We start from the raw sequence: 22,465 nt of genomic DNA on the forward strand, positions 1-22,465 counted from the left end.
TACCACCCCACTTCCACACGTCTGTAAGAGGTATGTAGTTGGTACACAAATAACTTTGATGCGGCGTCAGTGTGGAAGGTTTGAATTACGTCCGTCACTGGCCACAGAGATCCCGAAAGTATAGTAACATTCAACACGGCCCCTGCCGTTATCATACAATCCCCCTAGTCATAACTGGCGTTTAACTGTTATCAAAACATTTATTGTAAAAACTTCGCTAACAGACTGACACACATCGTACACAGACCTCTTATTTGATAAACACAGTAAGTAAGATAACCAGAAGATCAACTGGGTCCTATATATTAACTGACGCTCCTGTTTCAGAAAATATGGACTTGATATGCGATTTAAAGACTAACAATATACATTTTAAGATCGTTTAGACAATAAAACCAAATAAAATATGTCTTGGTATCATCTAGTAGTATATTAATTGTGAATAAACTCGAAAACATGATTTTACTGAGGAATACACCTTTCTATACTTGCATCATTTTCCCACTTAGACCATAACTTGACAATGGTACCCATAAGTTCACTCTATCTGCAGTATCTAAAGTCTTTCTAAATACCCTTAAGTGCTTTAATAATTTTTAGATCGTCCACTCCGCTCTGAGGTAACTAAATTATTAGACACAACATTAAGCTAAACTCTATACACTTCTCTGCGTTGGACACTTACCTTTCACACAGACATTTCCACATCGATCTTCCACACATCGGGAAGTCAGATTGCAGACCTTGGATCCACAGGGTTTAGTCGGGACCTTCAGACAGCAATAAAAGGAAACTTGTGAGACAAAGGGTACATCTATGATTTCTCTCAGTATAGGGTTTGTTATGTGTCCATATATAACTGTTTGTGTGAGGTCTGAAGTTATAAAACAAAAGACTGTTCAATGACCAGTATTCGACCTGTGACAATTAAATCATTTGAATACAATTCATTATTACTCATTATAGCTAAACTGGACAAATTATCATAAACAGACCACAAGTTTACAAACAAAGTGCGTGCCACTGTAATTATATAATGGTTTCATCTTGCCTTACCATGGGTCAGTATCAATCACGTTGTAAATATCAATCCCGTTGCAGGTGAGGTGAGGGAAAAATTGGGTTTAACGTCGCGTCCAAGATTATTGCACTTACATAGCGATGTGCATGCACGTGTGTGTGTGTGTGTGTGTGTGTGTGTGTGTGTGTGTTTGTGTGTCTGTGGCTGCTTGTACTAGTCCGGACTGATGCCGATTTATAGTGCTAGCCCACTTAATACCATGCCGCAGTTTAATATTAATACCCCACTCAGACATAGTATACTGACTCCGAGCCGACCACTCCTTGCTTTAACCCCTTATTGCCGAGCGCCAGTCAGGGTTACACCAAGTACCATCTTTTAACGTCTTTTGGTATGACGCGGCCGGGGATCGAACCCCGGACCTTCCGTTCTCTGGGTGGACGCTCTACCACTAGACCACGGAGGCGGTCCAATCCCGTTGAAATATCAGTGGCGTCACAAATATCATTCAAGTAGCCAATATCAATCACGTTGCCAGTATCAATCACGCTGTCAATATCAATCCCATTGTAATGTTAATGACGTTACCAATATCAATCACGATGCCAATATCAATCAGTTGTCATAATCAAATGACAATCTCCCTGCTACTGAAGCTGGTTGACAGTACGTATACGTTTTACTTTCAGACTGCCTAAGACTGGTTCGATCCCCGAAAGCATGATATGGAAAGACGTTAAAAGATGTTGACTATGCCCAACGTTCGGCATCAACCACTTTGAAGTTGAAAAAAGCTCTGAATATATCACGCTCAAAATACACCCCACAGTTCTGAATTCTCTGTTCTGTGATAGCATATGCTGAAATTGTAGGCAAAGCTAAATCCTGAAAATGCCTTCTGAAAATTAGGTGCATTGTCAACTTCGACGTTTTTTACATACGACTAAATCAGCATTCACGATGTTATTTCCTGTATGTAGAGGATTTTTGTTACAAAATTAACATATCAGAGCTCAGGAGTAAAATTATATCGCTAATAATCATTCTGAAACTTCACCGATAACGCGAATATTTTAGAAAAATACGCCGATGTAAACTTTTCTCCATAAAAGATAGTGTTTACAAAATCACGTCTTCGTATGTATTTATACCAACTACATTTCAATTTGAGTTATGACACATACATATCTTGAAAATGACGAATCTTTAAACGTAAGTAGCATATAACCGTTGAAATTAAAAGGTCTACAAGAAGATGTATTTCTTATAATAGAAGGTCCATAAGGGTATTTAGTATTTCGTTAGGAAAAAATAGTTCTCTTGATATTCAATACTGGACATTTCCCCACACCCCACTTTTTGTTTGTTTATGGTAAAAGTTAATAAGAGGAGGTTTGGTGGGGGACTAGAGGTATCTTTTCAAAGGATGTTATTCTGGCATAACCCAATATTTACTGGAGGATATTGGAATTGAATATAGACTGTCATGTTGTCTGACTACAGATAGGATTTGTATTCTTAACAATCACTGGGGGTTTCACATTAGAGGGGATTTTTACAATTGCCCAAATGATCCTGCTGAGTATTGGTGCTTAGTGATGTCAAATGGAACGATTTATTATTAGAGGAAATTGGTAGTGTATACTTAATAAAAACTAAACAGGATATCTTCAGGATTTGTTTAGCTCTTTCCTTCTGGTAAACAAACATGAGACTTGGTTAGAATCCGTGTTTATCCGCGACAACTTCCCACTGGTGACATCGTAGTGAACTTGGGAAGTGGTGATGATTTTTTATATTCATATTATTATAATCTGTCAAACTGTACATAAATTTGTGTGTGTCAAATTATAAACTTCAAAGGGAGTGTTCCCTACACCCATCAATATCATAATGAATGAACATTAGTTTATTGTATGGATTATATAAAGCTCTCACTAAGTACATGTTTTACGTGCATGAAAGATGGGATTATGGGAGAAAGGAAATATTTTCCTGAACGTTTCCTTGTGATCATGTTAACATTTTTGCTTAACAGTAGAGAAAAAGGAGTTATTTGAAGTGAACTACATTGGAAAATGAGAGAAGTGAGTGAGTGAGTGAGTGTGGTTTTACGCCGCTTTTAGCAATATTCCAGCAATATCACGGCGGGGGACACCAGAAGGAAAATGAGAGAAGAAATTAAAAGTCAATCCTTTTATCATAAAAACTCTCTGTTCAGTAAACAACAGTTGTTATTTTGGGTACTTTCAAGAGAAATCCCTAACCTTCTCTTACTCTGTTATGATATGTAATGTCAAAGTGAAAGCAAAAAAACATTATCGTGCAACAAAGCATTTTCAATGGACTTGTTTATTTGCTATTTTGATAGACATTCAGATTCAGATTGATTGAAAAATGTACAATATCAACTATAAATTTCTTCCGTGTGTGAATGTGTGTAATACTTGCATATTGGCTCCCCAGTTCTCATAATGCTTCATATGAAAGCAAAATTGTGTGTTACAACATCATCTCTTATGTCAGTGTGTGATTTCAAACCGCATGGCATGGTGTTACACAGCCAGTGTCCCAACTCTCGTGTATCTACATTAATGTTTCGCCCTCGCGATCTAACGTTATAACATTTCAGGTCATAGACATCCTCTTATACACAGCAGATGCGTTCTGGACATATTACCTTTCGGCTCCATAGTCTGTACTGTCTTAAAATTGACTTTATTAGTCATCGGATGTTACGTCTATTACACACAAACAGGACCGTTTAGCCTATATAAGGAATGTAGCAGGCAGTGGATATGCCAGTTGGCTAACTTACTGTTGGTAATATCCGTTTTCTTTTAGCAAATAAGAGGATAGTTAGTGACAAAAATATACGCTATACAACGCATATTTGCATAACTATCACAAAACCATTCGACACTTACACCGCATCAAACCCCGCGGTAGACTGGACACAGTTATGTGCTCACCGATTAGATAACCCCTACCGACAGGGTGGGGATGGTGGTTCAAAGCGAAACATACATATACAACCCTGTCTGTTGTCTAATAAATGCTGGGCGGCGCCTTTGATCTTGCCTCTAACCATGCATGAAGTAGGAGTAAACGGTGATCAGGATGGCCTAGAAATAAGCAAGATTCTTTCTTGTTGCATATCAAAGTACCAATTCATCGGTCACGGGGTTTTCTTATGTATATGTGCCCAGTGTATCCACAATTAACTAGCTAGAATGTTTCATATCTACCAAAATGTAGTCAGTGTGGTTTATCAACACATGTATAATGCTTATTCACGCTTGGAGTGCCAGACTGAAATTGAACATTATGATAGCGTCAGCAGGGATAATAGAGGTCATAAGACGTGGCATATGAAGATCATATATAAATATATTTAAGTTACAGAGGTAGCAGGCTGGATTATTTACAGCAATACAAGTCAAATATTGTGTTCAATAAAAGAAAACGTTAATTTTTAAAACACTTATTTTTGTACTATTAAACAAACTGTGGACTTTGAAGACATTTTCGCTTATTGTAATAACATCAAGGTAAAAATTATATCTTTCTCTGAAATCCACGGGCATAGTTGCTGTCAAACATAAGAACGTAATCAGGGCGGCCAGTTTTGACATGTCATGTGCCTTAAAGTGAGTTTATACATGTCAAATGCGATTGATCCTACAATATAGGGTCATTTACTCTAACTGTCAATCGTCTTAACAGGACCATAACGTTTGTTATATATCAACGACCTGTCTCTATGTCTTAAGTTGTTAATCGGTAACTGCGGTCCCCATTTATCAACTTATTCATCTATTGTTGCAAACTTCTGATTGATCATGCACTACTGAGGCAGTCAAGTACCTGTATAAGAAATATAAAAGCAGCCATGTTACTTGTAGTCCCAAAAGCTGGCAATTATTTCGACGCAATATAACTGAAAAAGTTTATGTGGCGTGACATATAAACTTACCCATAGACAATACATTTTCCCAGAGAGTGTACAATTTTATCACAGTTTTATTTACAATTTGAAAAACTATAAAAATATGAATATTAAAATTCATCATCACTTTTCAAATTTACTAAAATGTCACCAGTTGGAAGATGTCAAGGATTCTAACTTAGTTTGATCGTCACAGGTTTATCCCCAATTTGCCAGCACAATGCAGAGGATTAACAGTTACTGTGAGTGAGCATGGTTTTACGCCGCTTTTAGCAGTTACTGCGTTTATGCAAGCACAGAAGTCATGCCAAAACGCTCACAGTAGTTAGTGAGTAAAACTCAACTGAGGATTATACAAGTATCCATCACAACCTTTGAAAGCTAGCATGTGAATAAACTGGGAAATACTGGGAACGCTAAACAACTTCATTGTAAATAGACAAATGCACCTGTGAATGGTCAAGGTTTTAAATACCGAGTGAAACAAAGACGAGGTGCCAGCCTACACTGGAAATGCTGTATGCTGCATGTCAAGCCTCCATCAACACCTCTAGTGATCTTTTCGCGATTCCGAGTCTTGCGCATAACCATTGTCATGACCTGGTTGAGTGACTTCCTTCCATCAACGAGAAAGGATTACCCACAGAGAAAGAAAGGATAAATATCCTAAATATATCCTATCCAAATGGTATAAGTACTCACAACCAATTTCCTCTTATAGTAAACAGTCACCTTTGGTATCCCCAACAATACTCACCATGGTCATTGGGCAAATGTAAAAATCACAAACCCTAACGAGATTCTGTCTACATGGTCACACCCGGTGATTGTGAAGATCTAAAATTCAATCAACAGTGAGCCAAAATGGCTGTTCATATTCATTTCCAAGTATCCTCTTAGAATTAGTGATAAAAGTCCCACACAAAACCTTCTTTTAATAATTCTACAAAATACCAAACAGAAAGTAGGGTGTGGGAAAATGGGACATATTCCTACGTGAAATAATAAGACATAAGCAGTGATGACTGTTCTATCATAATTGTACTATCTAAAGCATACATTTGGCGAACGAAAAACGTTATATTTGCAGTCACCCTGAATGACTCACGTTGGCAAAACTTAAAACGAATATGTTCGCAATCCACAAACAATCACTTCATTAATGGCGAGCATTTACCAACCCGCGACAATCGTGTCAACTCGGGGATTCCCCTAGCAATAAACTCGCTTCTAAACTCACTACTGTTCTACTGTTGGGTAGCCACAATGGCTAGACTGGACCCTCGTGGACTGGTTCATGCCATAAAAGTCAAGCAACCGAACATTAATTGAGACGGGCCGACCATGTGTTCATGGTCTGGTGAACACAGGTCAATGGCCGCTCATTAACTCAAGATTCACATCTCACTGTTTTGATTTATCTCACTATTCATTTGATATATTTTCCAACTTCAACTGAAACCCGGTCCCGTGTTACACGCATGCATATGGCACACGCGTGTGCAACGAGTGACTCACGCGTGCTCAACGGGTTGCACACGCGCTGCACACCCGTTGCACACGCGTGTGCAACGGGTGCTCAAACCGTGTGCAACCCGTTGTGCACCCGTGTCACATGCGTGTTACACGCGTTCTCAACGCTTGTTAGGGGAATGAACTTTTAAGCAATAGTGTATGCGTTGCATGGACTTCAACAGTTTCGTTTTAGCAATAACCTAGATCAGACCTGGCTGCTTCCAGTTTCGCAGATTGCTCATTACATAGCCAACCTATCATTAGTGGGTAAGTCTCCAGCAACAGCTAATCAACATATCTCAGCTATCAGTAGGTATCACAAATTAGCCTCATTATCAGACCCTACAGAGAATTATGTCATCAAGAAGTTGTTACAAGGAATAAGAAGAGATGTTCAGAAGCCAGATACAAGAGCTCCTATCACCTTACCATTTTTAAAACAGTTAACGGAAGCCTTGCGATCTGTTTCAAAGTCGGTGTACGAGACTTTTCTGTTTCAGAGTATGTTCTCCTTGGCATTCCTTGCATTCTTGCGTGTAGGTGAACTAGTGAGTAACCGGGACTGCTGCTATCTGATGTGATATTAAATTCATCAAGTATTGTTTTGACAATTTGCATGTCCAAAACCGATTTGAGGGCAGCTCGACCCCACTGAGACAAGCCCCTCCTGTTTATGCTCTGAGCTGCTCACGTCTGATATATCGGCGCTCAGTTATTATTTTATTATTAGTCTTAAACCTAACCCAAGGGATTCGTCACAAATGTTGTAATAAACTGCGCCCATATTCTATTCCACACAAATATTGCTTTTGTTGTTTTTGCTGTTGATAGTGAAGCTTCACAAAGGTCCATATGTTGCTCAAGGTTCAATATTTGTTAAGTTTTGAATATTACCTTATGAGGATGATAATATATTTTTAAAAAAAGATAGTGTTGAAAGTGATTACCTGTATCATAACGCATGATACTTATTTCAAGATACAATTTTTTTGTAAAAACAACGGCAGTATCTCTTTGTCACTCTTTGATCAGGCATTATCCTGGTCAATTCTGATATAGAATAAATTATATAATTCTTAATACATTTCATATATAACTGTGATGAATATTGAAATGTATTTAACCCAAAATGTCATTCTTTACCTTGATTTCAGGAGATATTTAATAATTGAGTAGGAGCTAGTGTTTATTAAGGATGTTGATTATTCAGATATTGTTCAAGTTTTGACTATGATAATGTTGAGAATGAGCTTTACATTTACTTCACAGTGATTTTGCTGGCTTCAGGAGATTTTCAAGTGGGGTTTTTATCATTTGATATCACTTTACCAAATTTTAGAACAACTTTAGGACATTATGGATGACAATCAGTCAGTATCCTAGAAAAGGAACTCGTCTGAATTCCAGTTTGTGTGTATTTTCATTATTTAAGGAAAGGTCATGTTCACACCAGTATTTGTGAAGCATACTTGGGATGTATGTTTAAATATCTAATGAACTCCAGGTGTCCAGCAACCTGATATTTGCATTGAAATGTATGTTGTTTCATGCATTAGTAATACTTGTCACTTCACATGCTATTTTTAAGATGAAATATTAATTATTTAGTGTTATGTGCTATTGGAAGGTGGTTTCTGGAGCAATAAAGGAAATATTTATTCTCACTAAGTAACAGTCATGATATCAACAGGTAATTAGGTTGATTAAAGCTTTGAACTTTTGACATATCTAAGTCTTTGGATGACATTTAGAAGTGATACACATAAGGAAGATAATTTAAGGATTGTGGTGTTCCTCATAATTAAGAAGTTGAAATCCCCATAAGTTCTCTTCCTTAGGAGATATTTGTCGTACCTAATTTACATGTTTAGCTGTTAACAGTAATAATTCTTGGACTCATGACAAGTCTTTTGAATAAAAGATCATATATGAATTTAAATTTGTGTTGTAAATTTTATCAATGCAAGTTAATTGATGGGAAGTACTGCAGACCCTGTCTTCAAATACTTTTACCATCGCAGGTTTCCCTTTTCTGGAACATGGATCCGACCGATTTGATATAACCATGGCAGTTACAGGTGCTCATTTTATCTTGGATCCTCTCAATGTTTTCAACTGTTCTCACATCCATGTACCTAAATACTGGCAGTTTATTAAGTCCAATATTCTGGAAGTGTGACCAGGGATTTTTATCTAAATTTAGAATTCCAAACTTAAGTGCCCTTGGCAAACATATTGGGGAAAAACTACTAACATAATTTCCTTACATTCTGCATTATTTCAGGACGGCATAGATAGATATGTTAAGCCTTTGAAGATTATTGACAGCTGCTACAGATTTGGGGCTGAATATCAGCCTCTGAGCATGTCTAAATTTATCCCTGGTGACATGCCCTACCCCATGTTCAAGATGCTCAAATAAAATATGTTATTATTCATTTTTGATAATGTACTGCTTTGATTTTATCAACTATTCTTTTATGTTTATTCATTAAAAAGATCCACTAACTCTAAACCACTCAGGTTGTATTGCTTTTACTTAGAGCACCAGACAAAAAAGTGGGCAATGTAACTGTTGCCAATCTATTCAATCTAATCTATAGATATCCACATGTTTTGTAATTTGTGCTTGTGTTTCCGGTTTCCAGTACTTTCAATACACTTGAATTACGATGGAAAGTAAAAACAACGTTTAGTTTCTACGCCCTTGGATGAATAATATATTATTGACATGCTGTAAATTGACAATGTAGTATGCTCTGCCTGACATGAGTGCTTCGAAGTAGTGCACGTTTGTAACTTTCAGCCATGGTGACTTCCTCATTGACTGATACACCATTACATTGGACTTATGACTCATTCTCACTCCCGATATGAAAGTTGACAACTAAAGTTGAACCCAGAACAGATCATGTATAACTCTCTTCAGATATTTTTGACACACGACTGGTAACAAAGCATTCTGAGCCAAATTAATCGCCCATGCATTCAAGTTTAGTCGGCTGTGACACCATAGCGAATAGCCAGCTCATGCACTTGTTCACATATATATATGTGGACCATCAAAATGGCCTAAGTTATTTCAAGAAGATCCTAAACGCGAGTTTATAGGATCAGTAACTAAACTATAAATAAGCTCAATGTTTCAATCAGGCATGGTGAAAAAGTGGACCATGGTAGCCAAGCTATTGTTGAAACATTTAACTGAACATTAGCAGAACGCTTGTTTGGATATCAGTATGGCATTGAAATGAAATCAGATTGGTTAAGATCAACGGAATAGGTGACACAATTATCAGCTGTTGTATCAGTTCTAAATCATGAAGTAACAAGATTAATTGGAAAGAAACCATATTTATTCCAGCACGGTGGACTCGAAGGAGGCCAATGCTGTGCAACTGATCGGGTTTGGTCTCTTATGATATATAGCATTAGACGATTGGTTATGAAAAAGGGTGAGCCTTTTTCTATATTATCGTGAAGATGGGACAGGCAGGGGATTTGTACGAGAAGAGCTGCTCATAGTTCCAAGCGATACAGTAACCAAAAGCATAGGTAGTTACACCATACTTATCAATCCATCTCTTTGTATCTAATGGGGATAATGGTGTTTTGTTCATTCTTAATCCATATCTCATGTTTGAATGTTCTACCGTCGAATAATGCCACTTTATACATATACTGTTTGTGTTTTATTTGTTTTTTATCACATACTTCTAAACACCTTTGGCTTTTCCTATGACCGCATTATCAGACTTCTTTATGGAATACATCTTAGGTCTTAATTCAAAATACTCGGTAGTAGGAGTTCCAGCACATTCATCCTCCATCTTAGCTAATACCTTGTTTTTACTGCGCTGTGCAATGGATTATCTTTTGGGTGATCACTTGTATCGTCCATGGTCATTTCGTCTGCCATATCTTTATACACATTCCCGGTTTGTATTTCCATGAACAAAGAATCCGTATCGGTATATAACATCTCGCATCTATCATCGTCCTGCTTCTTAAGTTCAACGTAAGAAAAGTCATACATGAAGCGTTTTGACAAGTCAACTCATACCAACGAATACTGGTCTATTGGATTTTATATTACTCTTCCTCATATGTAATGCTGCTTGGCCATTATCAAATATCTTACTTCTGTTAATAGGGGGACTGGATATACGTTTCTTAAGTCTTTCTTCCTCATTAGATCTGACCAATCTAATATCAACACGCTTCCTTAGATTCTCCATAGCTTTCCCAAATACTGAGTTATTCATGTGCTTAAATAGATTCTTTTCGAAATCACCGGTTGCTGTCTCACTAAAATCTGTGTTTAGCCTTAAATACGGCTCAATCCAAGGAATTTGATCAAACTTAAGGCTTCTGTTTATGTTCTGAAGGTTCATGCCTAATGACAAATAGAACTAGATATTTCTATAGTGAACTATATATTTTGTCTTTTCCATCAGGTTTTGTACAGTTTTTCCATGTTAGCTAACTTAGTCTTTACCATCAAGTTATGCTGATATTCGGACGGTCAATCTTTATTAACCATAATTCTATCAGGAGCTAATAGATAACTGTTTTTGGCTTTGTGCAACTCTGTTGGATATTCTAAGTTGTCTGTGAGTTATCTGTGTAGAATCACCCTCACTCGCATGTCGAGCCATAGCGTATACCTTGAGGTTAGGAATTCAGCCAATGATACATCCACAAGACCCAATTCTATTGCGATAGTGTCAACTTCTGGACTACATCTTATAAAAGGGAGTATTTTTAACTTCATTACACTGTTGGTTGGCTCGCATGCCGTGACTATATAGTTGATTAGGTACACCCTCAATAGTCGCTTCTGATTTTGTAATCTGGGGGTTATAGAATGCCTCGGTATCTCTGGACCATGGTTAAGAAGGGTCCTGGAACAACATACCCTTCAATGATCCCACCGCTGGTCACTAACAACAACACTGTACCTGAAGCATTTTCTGATTTTGATAAAGCTCAAGCTCTCAACGATTATTTTACGGCAGTTTCCAATGTTGATTATGAAGGCGCCTCACTACCACCATTTGTTAAACCATGTGAACATGAAGTGGATTATACAGTTATTGAAAGTCAAGAAATAACAGATCTCATAAAGTCCCTACCGGTAAATAAAGCAAGCGGTCCCGGCAACCTGAATCACAGATGACTTAAATATATATCACTATCCATAGCCATTCCTTTATGCTTGTTATTTAATTTGTCTCTTGAACATAGAACATTCCCATCACAGTGGAAACTTGCTAATGTAATGCCTTTGTACAAAAAAGGGAGATAAATCCAACCCTTCCAACTACAGGCCTAGTTCACTGTTATCTTCTCTTGAGAAATTATTTAAAAGACTCGTTTTTAAAAGAATGTATAAATACTTTCTGGAGTGAGTGAGTGAGTTAATGCTTTACGTCACATCGGCAATAATTCAGCCATATCGTGACGAGATACTTTCTGGAGAATAAACTACTTTCCAAATATCAATCGGGATTCATGCCAAACAATTGTACAACATATCAATGAATTGAAGTTTACCATCACGTTTGTAATTCACTTGATGATCATAAATGTTTTTGTATGGTATTCTGTGATATTTCTAAGGCATTCGACAGGGTATGGCACAAAGGTATATTGCATAAACTTCAACAATATGGTATAACTGGTAAATTATTAGCTTGGTGTCGTAGTTATCTGTCAGCCCATTGCCAAAGAGTATTTATTAATGGTAGTTTATCAAGTAAAAAAATCACTAAAGCAGATGTCCCCTGTGCTCGGGCCATTCCTATTTCTAGTTTACATAAATGATATTACTGATCAGCTTCAAAATATTACTAGGTTATTCGCCGACGATACAAGGTAAAGGAACTTCATCTACTGAAAGGTCGTAATTGAAGACAGACTAAATCAAGACCTTCTCTCTCTCCACCAGTGGGCAAGCACATTGCTTGTAAACTTTAATCCGACCAAGACAACATACATGCTTTTTAGTCACAAACAGGTACAGGATTATCCAACTATTTGCTATGATAACAGTGCCATTGAAAATTTTGAAACCCACAAACATCTGGGGGTCACGTTATCTCAAGATACGAAATGGACTGCACATGTTTAAGTTATTGCTAGGTCAACAGCGAAAATGGTTTCAGCTATGCGTAAATTTAAATATAAATTAAATAGATATAATCTGTTAAAAATCTCTCTGACATTTATAAGACCTATTCTGGAATACTCATCGAAAGTATGGGACAACTGTTCTGCTTATAACGAAAATAAACTTGAATTAATACAACTTGACGCTGCCAGAATTGTGAAAGCCTTTGCCAAATTTGCTTCGAGAGAAACTTTATATTTCGCAACCGGCTGGCTACCACTAAAAGAGAGACGAAAAATTAAAAAACTTACGACAGTGCCCAAAATAATAATAAATGAATGTCCCTCATATCTAAATGATTTGTTACCCCACAATAGATCATCTGCTTCAAATTATAACCTACGTAACAAACAGAACATGACCGACTCTTTAAAACAATGGAATTCACAAAATGAAAATATTAAAGATAGTATCTCTGTAGCTGAATTAAAAACTAAAATTTATCCAAATATTATTAAATCTCCAAATTATTTCAGTTATGGAAAGCGTCAAATTAATATTATCCACACAAGACATAAACATGTAGCCTTCAAATGGTGATTTATTTAGGGTTAATTTGTCAGACACTATTTCTTGCCTTTGCAGTTTCCCATGCGAACATGCTTTTCACTATTTTCTTGAATGTAAAAAATATCCTTTAATAAGACAATCTTTGTTTATCAACATTAGGAATATAGGGACTCAGCCAAATTTAGAAACAATTCTTTGTGGTAACAACAATCTATCTGAAGAACAAAATAACTTAATTTTTAAATATGTCCATAAATTCATTGTAGAACCAAACAGATTTTAAATTGTATCCTAATACAACAAGAATTATAACAAGAATTATATTTCACGGGCTACTTTCAAATTATCTGGATTTTACAAGTGACTGGCACATATAATACATGGTTCTTTCAACACTCTGACTTTGATGTTAAACAATAGCATTCCCTGTAACTATCACAGCTTAGTTACATTCTAGATTTCCCGCCCTTCACATCAATTTAAAATGTCTATTACATGTAGTTTATTAACTCCTGTGTCATTTTATAAATATATCATAAACCATTGTATACCAAAAACGTAAATTCATCATATGTATATATGTAGATGTATGTGTGAGTGTATGTAGGTATAAGTGTTTGTGTGTGATACTGTATATATATGAATATGTGTGTGTTATTATATTTTCTCATTACTTGTAATTCCCATGCACTGTACATTTATTCTGCACCACAGAATTCACATACCAAAATGTAATGAAAGTGTGTCACTTTGTGTGCCTAATCCATTTGGTTTTCCGCAATAAAATATGTTTAAATCAGTGATCTAGCGGGCACATTAAGATTGGAGTTCCACAGTGTATCACTTTTGTCCTTGCTATGACGAAGCACAGGATCATACAAAAGGGCCAAACTTCCAGTATACTTGTAACGAATTTGTCTCGGCAATTTGGGATCTGTTACCATATCATACTCCAGTGAGATATATATATAGCTAGCTTTCTGTGCCGTCAGTGGTTTTGATTACTCTATTGTAGTCATTAAAAGTGAGTTCATATTCTGACCTTTCGCATATGGATGCTTGACAGAAGGGCATGTGACCATCAAGTAATTCAAAGTCACGTTGAATATGGAATCGGTTGCCTAGCATTATCTTCTAAGATGGCATTATCACTACTAGCAGAACTTACACGCAGTCTCGTTGAATTTCGTTTAGTGCCTCGATCAGTACCTCGATACAGTAAGTTTTCCCATTCTTTTGCTATTCTACAGAGATTCATGACAGCAGTAAACATCACTGTCGTCAATACTCAAGACCTCATTGCCACATTGCCACTAATTGTAATCGTAATTTTCTTTACAATTGTACCAACCATGTTCTGAACAAGCTCCCTATTAACATCAGTAGAAGACAAACTTATTGTAAAAGATAACTAACACACCATGAGCACTGATATAAGGAAAGCACAACAGAAATGTCTGATTCTGATTAATGGTAGTCGGGCTATTAGTTATAGTTACAGACTGACGAATTACTTTGACCCCTAATGTATCCCAATGTTATGTTCCGGATTTAACTTGCGCCCGTATTGCGAAGATATTGTTATATTGAAATTATGTTTTCTCGTGTTTTTAAGAGTGCACAACTTTGAAGACGAAAGATCATCCCGCCTGGAAGCAGCTTCCACGAATGGACATGCACTTTGGTCACAAAATCAGTCGAATTCGAGAAGCTATTTTTGAGGTCCTCAGTAATGATAGTGCACTGGCCGAAAGAAGAAAACATTGTTATGAGAACAGGGGATAACAATTACGAGTATTTAGCCGCATTGGGATGTATTCTATCAACTTTGTCTCTCGCGTTAACTGGAGGTGGTGGTACATCTTCACCGCCTAGTGATAAGGATGGTGTGAAAGAGTTGATTAAAACATTTAAAGGCATTAGGAGAAGCTCTAGCAAAGCTCGCTGTGAAAGCCACGTCTGCACTATTATAGGAAGTTAATATTGAATTTAATATCCAAGACCCTACTTGGCTAAGTCAGAACTTGTGGACGGTGATTGTAGCAACTGAGCTAACCCGCTGTGACTCCCCCTGGTATAAGCGCTCTTTGTTCATCTATACATATGGTGTTGATTTTGAGTTACAACATTAGGCTGTTGCTCAATCACTTCTATGTTTGGTTTAATTGCAGCAGATGACTGTGGCTTGACTATTCCTGTGTTGCCTGTGTTTGGTTGCGTTATTAATGCAGTTTTAAGACGAAAATTCGCTAATGCTCGTGACATATTTCCCATCATCACTCGTACCTTGTTGGTGAAACATAAAGGTTAAATTAAAAAAGGAGGAACCTTATTTAATCAATATATAACTGTGTGGCATTCAATGAGTTTCATGCGGTTCTAGCTACGATCAACACAACGCCGCACATTTAACCACGATCACTTGACATAAATATAACTTACATCGGTATGATTCTCAGAGCGGACATTAGATCCGCCCTTCTTCTCAATTTTCTCGGACTCCTCACATGATTTACAACAGGATGCGAAAATGAAGCAATCCTCGCTACAATCAAATTTGCACGACTCAATGTCAATATTTCTGAACATGACAGATCTGTCCTTCATGTTTTTTGTAAACTGAAGTCCGCATTCCTTTGTGCTGCATGTGGAAAATACAAACATAATGTAAACAGTTGCTGTTAAAGCCATCTGCAGAGAGTTATTTGAACACGGCAGCATATTCCTGAACAGAGGAGTGCAGGGTCCACAAACCTGAGGCTGCAACACAACTGTTAAGAGATCACCAACAGGCAGACTGCAACACAAGCGTTAAGAGATCACCACCAGGCTTACTGACGCCTGATTTTATGCAGCTAGTGTAGGGACATCACGTGACATATCACACACAACGACGAGGACTCGGAGAAAATCAATATTGCATGCATCTTTAAACATTTGCTGACATTAGCAATATAATGTCGAGACAGTCACTTGTTGCAAGCTGTTGATGTAAAAGAAATGTTGCTGGACTGCAGAAAAGTCTGTCATTGAGAGTTAGAAGGATTTCAGGCTATGTTATGAATAGTTCACGTACCTTTCAACATGGGGATCGAGACAAAGGTATCATATAGCTAGGTGTGTAATTTTACATATATTTGACTTTTGATATAGTAAGGTTGTGCTTTACAACCATCATCCCTAAACTCACCTGTCCCATCGCCTACAGCGCCATCAACCCAACAGTCCAATCACTGTCACGACCATCAACAAAACAGACGCATCACTTTCACCAATGCCAATCTAACGGTACAGTCACCAAAATCACCATAAACCCAACATTCCCGTCACATACACCACCATTAACCCATTGGTACAATCACATACACTACCATCAATCAAACAGTCTCATCAATACACAACCACCTATCCAACAGTCCCATCACCTGCACCACCATTAACCCAACAGTACAATCACTTACACCACCATCAACCTAACAGCCCCATCACCTTCGCCACCATCAATCTAACAGTCCCATGAGACGCACCACAATCAACCCAACATTGCCATCTCCAACACCACCATTAACCAAACAGTCCTATCACATAAACCACCATTAACCCTGCAGTCCAATCACCTACACCACCTTTAACTCAACAGTCCCATCAGCTACGCCACCTTTAACCCAACAGTCCCATCCCCGACACCACCATCAACCCAACAGTCTCATCACATAAAGCACCATTAACCCTGCAGTCCCATCACCTACACCACCTTTAACTCAACAGTCCCATCAGCTACGCCACCTTTAACCCTGCAGTCCCATCACCTACACCACCTTTAACCCAACAGTCCCATCGCCGACACCACCATCAACCCAACAGTCTCATCACATAAAACACCATTAACCCAACAGTCCCATCACATAAACCACCATTAACCCAACAGTCCCATCACATAAACCACCATTAACCCAACATTTCTATCACGTACACCACCATCAACCCAACAGTCCCATCACATAAAGCACCATTAACCCAACAGTCCCATCACATAAACCACCATTAACCCAACATTTCCATCACGTACACCACCATCAACCCAACAGTCCCATCACCTACACCACCATCAACCCAACAGTCCCACCACCTACACCACCATCAATCCAACAGCCCCATCACCTACGCCACCATCAATCTAACAATACACTGAGCTGCACCACCACCAACCAAACATTTCCATCACCTATACAACCATTAACCCAACGGTACAATCATTTACACCACCAGCAACCCCACAGTCCCATTACCTATACCACCATCAACCCAACATTTCCATCACCTACGTCACCATCAATCTAACAATCCCATGAGCTGCACCACCACCAACCAAACATTTCTATCACCTACACCACCATTAACCCAATGTTACAATCACATACACCACCATCACTCCAACATTCTCATCACATAAACCACCATTAACCCTGCAGTCCCATCACCTACACCACCTTTATCCCAACAGTCCCATCGCCGACACCACCATCAACCCAACAGTCTCATCACATTAACTACCATTAAACCAACAGTCTCATCACATAAACCATCATTAACCCTGCAGTCCCATCACCTACACCACCTTTAACCCAACAGTCCCACCGTCGACACCACCATCAACCACAAATCAATCTCCAGTAAGGGACGGAACTGATTTGCCGCTGAATGTAGAACAGCTCGCTCTAAAGCAAGGCGATTACTGCGTGCGTTTCATGCAACTAACAGCGAACTGATCAGGGAACATAACATGTTAGCTTGATCCATGTATATAAATCTTTGTAAACAGAAAAAGACATAATGTCGAGTATATTGAACAATGCGTTGTTGTAATAGTAAGTTATTTTGGTCAGCTATAAAGATACGACCACATGTAAAAGGGCGTTACACATCAAGACTGGGTTGTTCATTTTGATTCTAAATTCAAGGCATTAATGTCTGCGCAGTAGAAATTGACTGTATCAGTGTGTTGCAGTTTTTGTAAATTATATACATGATTAGACAACACACATCAGACAAGATTCATCTTGATAAAGACATTACTCAGGACGAGGTACTAGAACCTAAACATAATATGCATGCACTGAGTTTTTTTAAGAATGCACCTTGTTTCTTTATATACTTGTTGGTTGCCTTGTTCAATGCAATATTGTTATCAGGCATTTATCCAGAAGAGTAGACATTGGAAGTTATTCTTCCTATACACAAGAAAGGACATGTTGATAACCTGGCTAAGTATAGGCCTATAACTCTACTTGAAAAATATCATTGCCAAAGTAATTTGCTGTATTGAATTGATGGGCTGAAGGTGAGAACGTTTTTGTATCTTAACAAACTGGATTTAGGAAAGGTTTCCAGACTGTGGAAAATATTTGTTGCACTTGATACTATTATCTCAAAGTATTTGTTTCTTCATAAGGGTAGATAAGAGTATTGATTGGAAGCGTTTGTTCCACATTTTTGTCTGTTTCATAAATTATTGTTTGGAAATGTAAAACGTAAAACATTTTTATTAATGAACACTGGATAAGAAAGTGAAGTCTTGTGTTTAATTACAAGATGGCAACATAGTATTTTTGAATGTTAATTTGATGTTCGGCAAAGATGTCGCCGTTCTTAATTTCTTTCTTTATAAATGATTTAGTTTGTCTTTTGATAATCAGAGGTGCATTGATATCAATTTGTTGGAATTATATCTTACTGCTTTTGCACATGATACTTTATTTTGGATAGCACCTTTAGAGGTTTACAAAGCAGCAGTGATAAGGTAACTACTTATCGTGACAAATGTCATTTAAAAGTCAACGTGAATAAGATGAAAGTAGTTATATTTGGAAAAGGCAGGAGATTGAAGAATAATGAACAGTTTAAACTGAAAGGACATTTCATTGATATACACTAATGTCCAAAAGAAACGACACCTGGTACGTACCGGTGTTTGAAAGGATATGGAAGAAAACAAAAATCATATAGAAATTCATATTGGAATATATCACCAGAGCTATCTTTTAACGTGTACAAAACTTCATTTTAATCAAACTTTAACATGCAGACGGACATGCACATGAAGCCGACAATGAAGTCAACAATGAAAGTCACAGTCATTACACATGACGAGGCAAGTGTGTAAACTGTCAGAATACTAATCATATTGTCACGTGTATGTCCACCTTGATTACCATGGTCACTATCAGATACGTCACAGCCTGGTTTTAACAGAACTGCATTAGAATGGAGAACCAAGCATGTACTGTTTTCGCGTTTGTTGCTAAGAACCTGTAATTTCTAAAGGTATCAGGGAATTGAGTTTGAAACAGAGCACGACAGACATCGACTAAAATGGTTGGGTGTGTAAGGTCAGTCTCGTCTATACTACTTTCAGGACAAAACATTCCAGTCTTGTACTTGGCATTACTATTATACATACTGAAGTTATAATGTGGTGCCATTCTTCTCTAACAACGTGCTTTGTGGATGACTGCTTAACACATAAAAATCTCTTAAAGACAAACATTTGAACAACTTCTATTTCTTCGTAATTATGAACACCCCAAACTTCAGAGCCATACAATAGAATTGGGCTGATTTTGGAATCAAAGATTTTAACAAATGGATCATGAGGTAATGGATTTAACATATAAAATGATTTCATAATTCCACACAGAACCTTTTTTGCCTGACTTGATGCACTATTAACATGAGCTGACCACAGTAGTGATCTAGAGAATAATAATCCCAAGTATTTGTAACATGAGACACATTCAAGCTGGTGCTCGTTAAAATACCACTTTTCGACTCTTCATAAATTTCCACCATTTTTAAACACAACGATTTTAATTTTTGCTAAGTTAACAGACAGGTGGTATTTATCACAAAAAATCAACTTAAGACATTTGTGTAACCCATAGACAGTATCTGCAAAAAGAACGATATCATCTGCAAATAACAGCAAAAATACCTGTATGATATCAGGATGCAGTAGCATTTAAGTGCATTTAACATCTTGGGTGAAAATCACCTGTATTTTAATATAAACCACAATTTAGATATGTTAACAACGTCGAAAGCTTTTTTGAAAGTCCACAAAAAGCGCATAAAACTTACCACGCTTTTTTGAAAGGTAGTGTTGAATAATAGTTTGTAAAATGAAAATATTATCGATTGTGCTATATCCTTTTCGAAATCCCGCTTGCGACTCGCTAATTTTGTCGTACGAATTTGCCCAAAATACTAATCTTGCCTTAAAACCTGATGTATAAGGTTTACTTAAAGTGCTTCAAAGGAAAATACCTCTATAATTATTAGGATCAGATTTATCACCTGACTTATACAAAGGGACTATGATACCTGTACTCCATGATTCAGGGAACTAGGATTTTATGTATATGTCATCAAGTGTATTTTAAGGTCAGCTCTTATTTTAATACCTAAGTCTTAGCCCAACTTCAACCACCCAATCTAGCCTGCTTCACTATTACAATAGCACAGTCAGCCTTGTGCTTGCCTTCGCTATTGTTTCTCTGGTCTCTATTGTCTAGCCCCGGCCCCTTACTTTCAGTGACAGGGTGCATCATGGGACTGGTCAGTTTGAATTTACACTTGCATTTGACTCTGCATTGAAGCAAGTTTTAAGTTCATCACTGAAATAATTCAGTCAAGTGTCACAGGTTAGTTTGCGTCTGACATAATAAGGGGTTTCTAAGGTGCATCTGTATGGTTTCTTAACTTCTTTTAACAGTACTTTTATTGTTAGGTGTGATAAATATATATCATATCAGTCAGCGTATTCAGGTAAATGTAGTTATATGTGACAAATGTTCTTTAATATTTAGAGTAAAGTAAGATAAAACCAATTTCGACTGATCATAGCAATGTATACTACACAAAAAATGTTAGGGATCAGCAGATTCTTTCAAATTACTATTGTTAATCTGTAATGGCATGAGGAATACACCATAGGAATAGAAACGCATTTGGTGATCCTTAACTTCTTTTAAGTAGTATATGTGACCATATAAGATTCTAATATTTGTTAATAAGATTTAATGTAATAATTTATTTGTATGTGTAGGTATTGTGCACATTTTAACTCTGTGTATTTATATCCACCGGGCCTCTGTTAATATATTCTACTGAATTAAACAACTGTCATTCACGAATCAACCTGCTTTTGTGTGATTCACTCACCAAAACCACTCCGGTTACACATATAGAATATTTGAGTGTGTCAATCCATATTATAAATAGTGTTTGATTCTGCGGGTCCTGGAACCCTTCACCTTAGACAATGTAATACAGTTGCACTTTCTGATCTTGGAGACACAGAAGGATTTGATGAACCCGGTATTGAGGGCAAGTTATATACAAGATAATATATAGGCAATGCCTAAAAATCGGGCCGGGCCGGGCCAAGACGGGCCAAAGTGTTATTGGCTAATTACTTCATTATTGGCCATCATACCTACATATAATTGATGCAACATACACACATGACATTAATGAACAATCACCAAACAAAAAAGTCCAAAATTATTAAGTCATTCGGAGTAAATCACTTGAACACCAGAAAGTGGAGCTGTGTGTAAGCGTTGCTGATCTAGGTAGCATGTAAAAGAGCAATCGTTAAACGAAATAAGATTTGAAACGTATCAAATACTTCTAGCTATCGTGATACAAAATTCCATCTGTCGGCATAGCGTTTCTATTTATAGGAACGTACTATATCTAAGTAAATACCACTTTATAATGTCACTGTTCATCGTATTTAAAGCAGACACGTTGGTTAAAGCAGACCTCTTCTCCCTATACTCTCAACAGTCACACCAGTGTTCGGTCCGACTTGGCCCGGGCTGTCAAAATCAACTTTAAACTCACATATGTATCTTCAAATGGATTCACATCTGTATACAAGTATAATATCTACCAAAATACCACTTTATGGTGTCTCAGATCGCGGTATTTAAAGAAAACAAGGGGCTCAAAGTGTAGCCCTTTTCCCTCTACATTCTCAACATAGTCTCTATCAGAAGTGTTTGGCTTGTGTTGGGTCCGACTTGGCCCGGGCGGTCAAAATCTACTTTAAACACACAGATGTATCTTCAAATGTGTTTACATCTATAGATTAGTATTAAATCTACCTATGTACCACTTTATAATGTCACGGTACATCGTATTTAAAGAAAAAAGGTGGTCAAAGTGAAGCATTTAAGAAAATCTCTGTCAGAAGTGTTCGGTCCGACATGGTCCGGGCGGTCAAAATCAACTT

The sequence above is a fragment of the Haliotis rufescens genome, unplaced genomic scaffold, assembly GCF_023055435.1.
Source record: "Haliotis rufescens isolate VD_foot unplaced genomic scaffold, xgHalRufe1.0.p SCAF_46, whole genome shotgun sequence".
NCBI classification, from domain to species: Eukaryota; Metazoa; Mollusca; class Gastropoda; order Lepetellida; family Haliotidae; genus Haliotis; species Haliotis rufescens.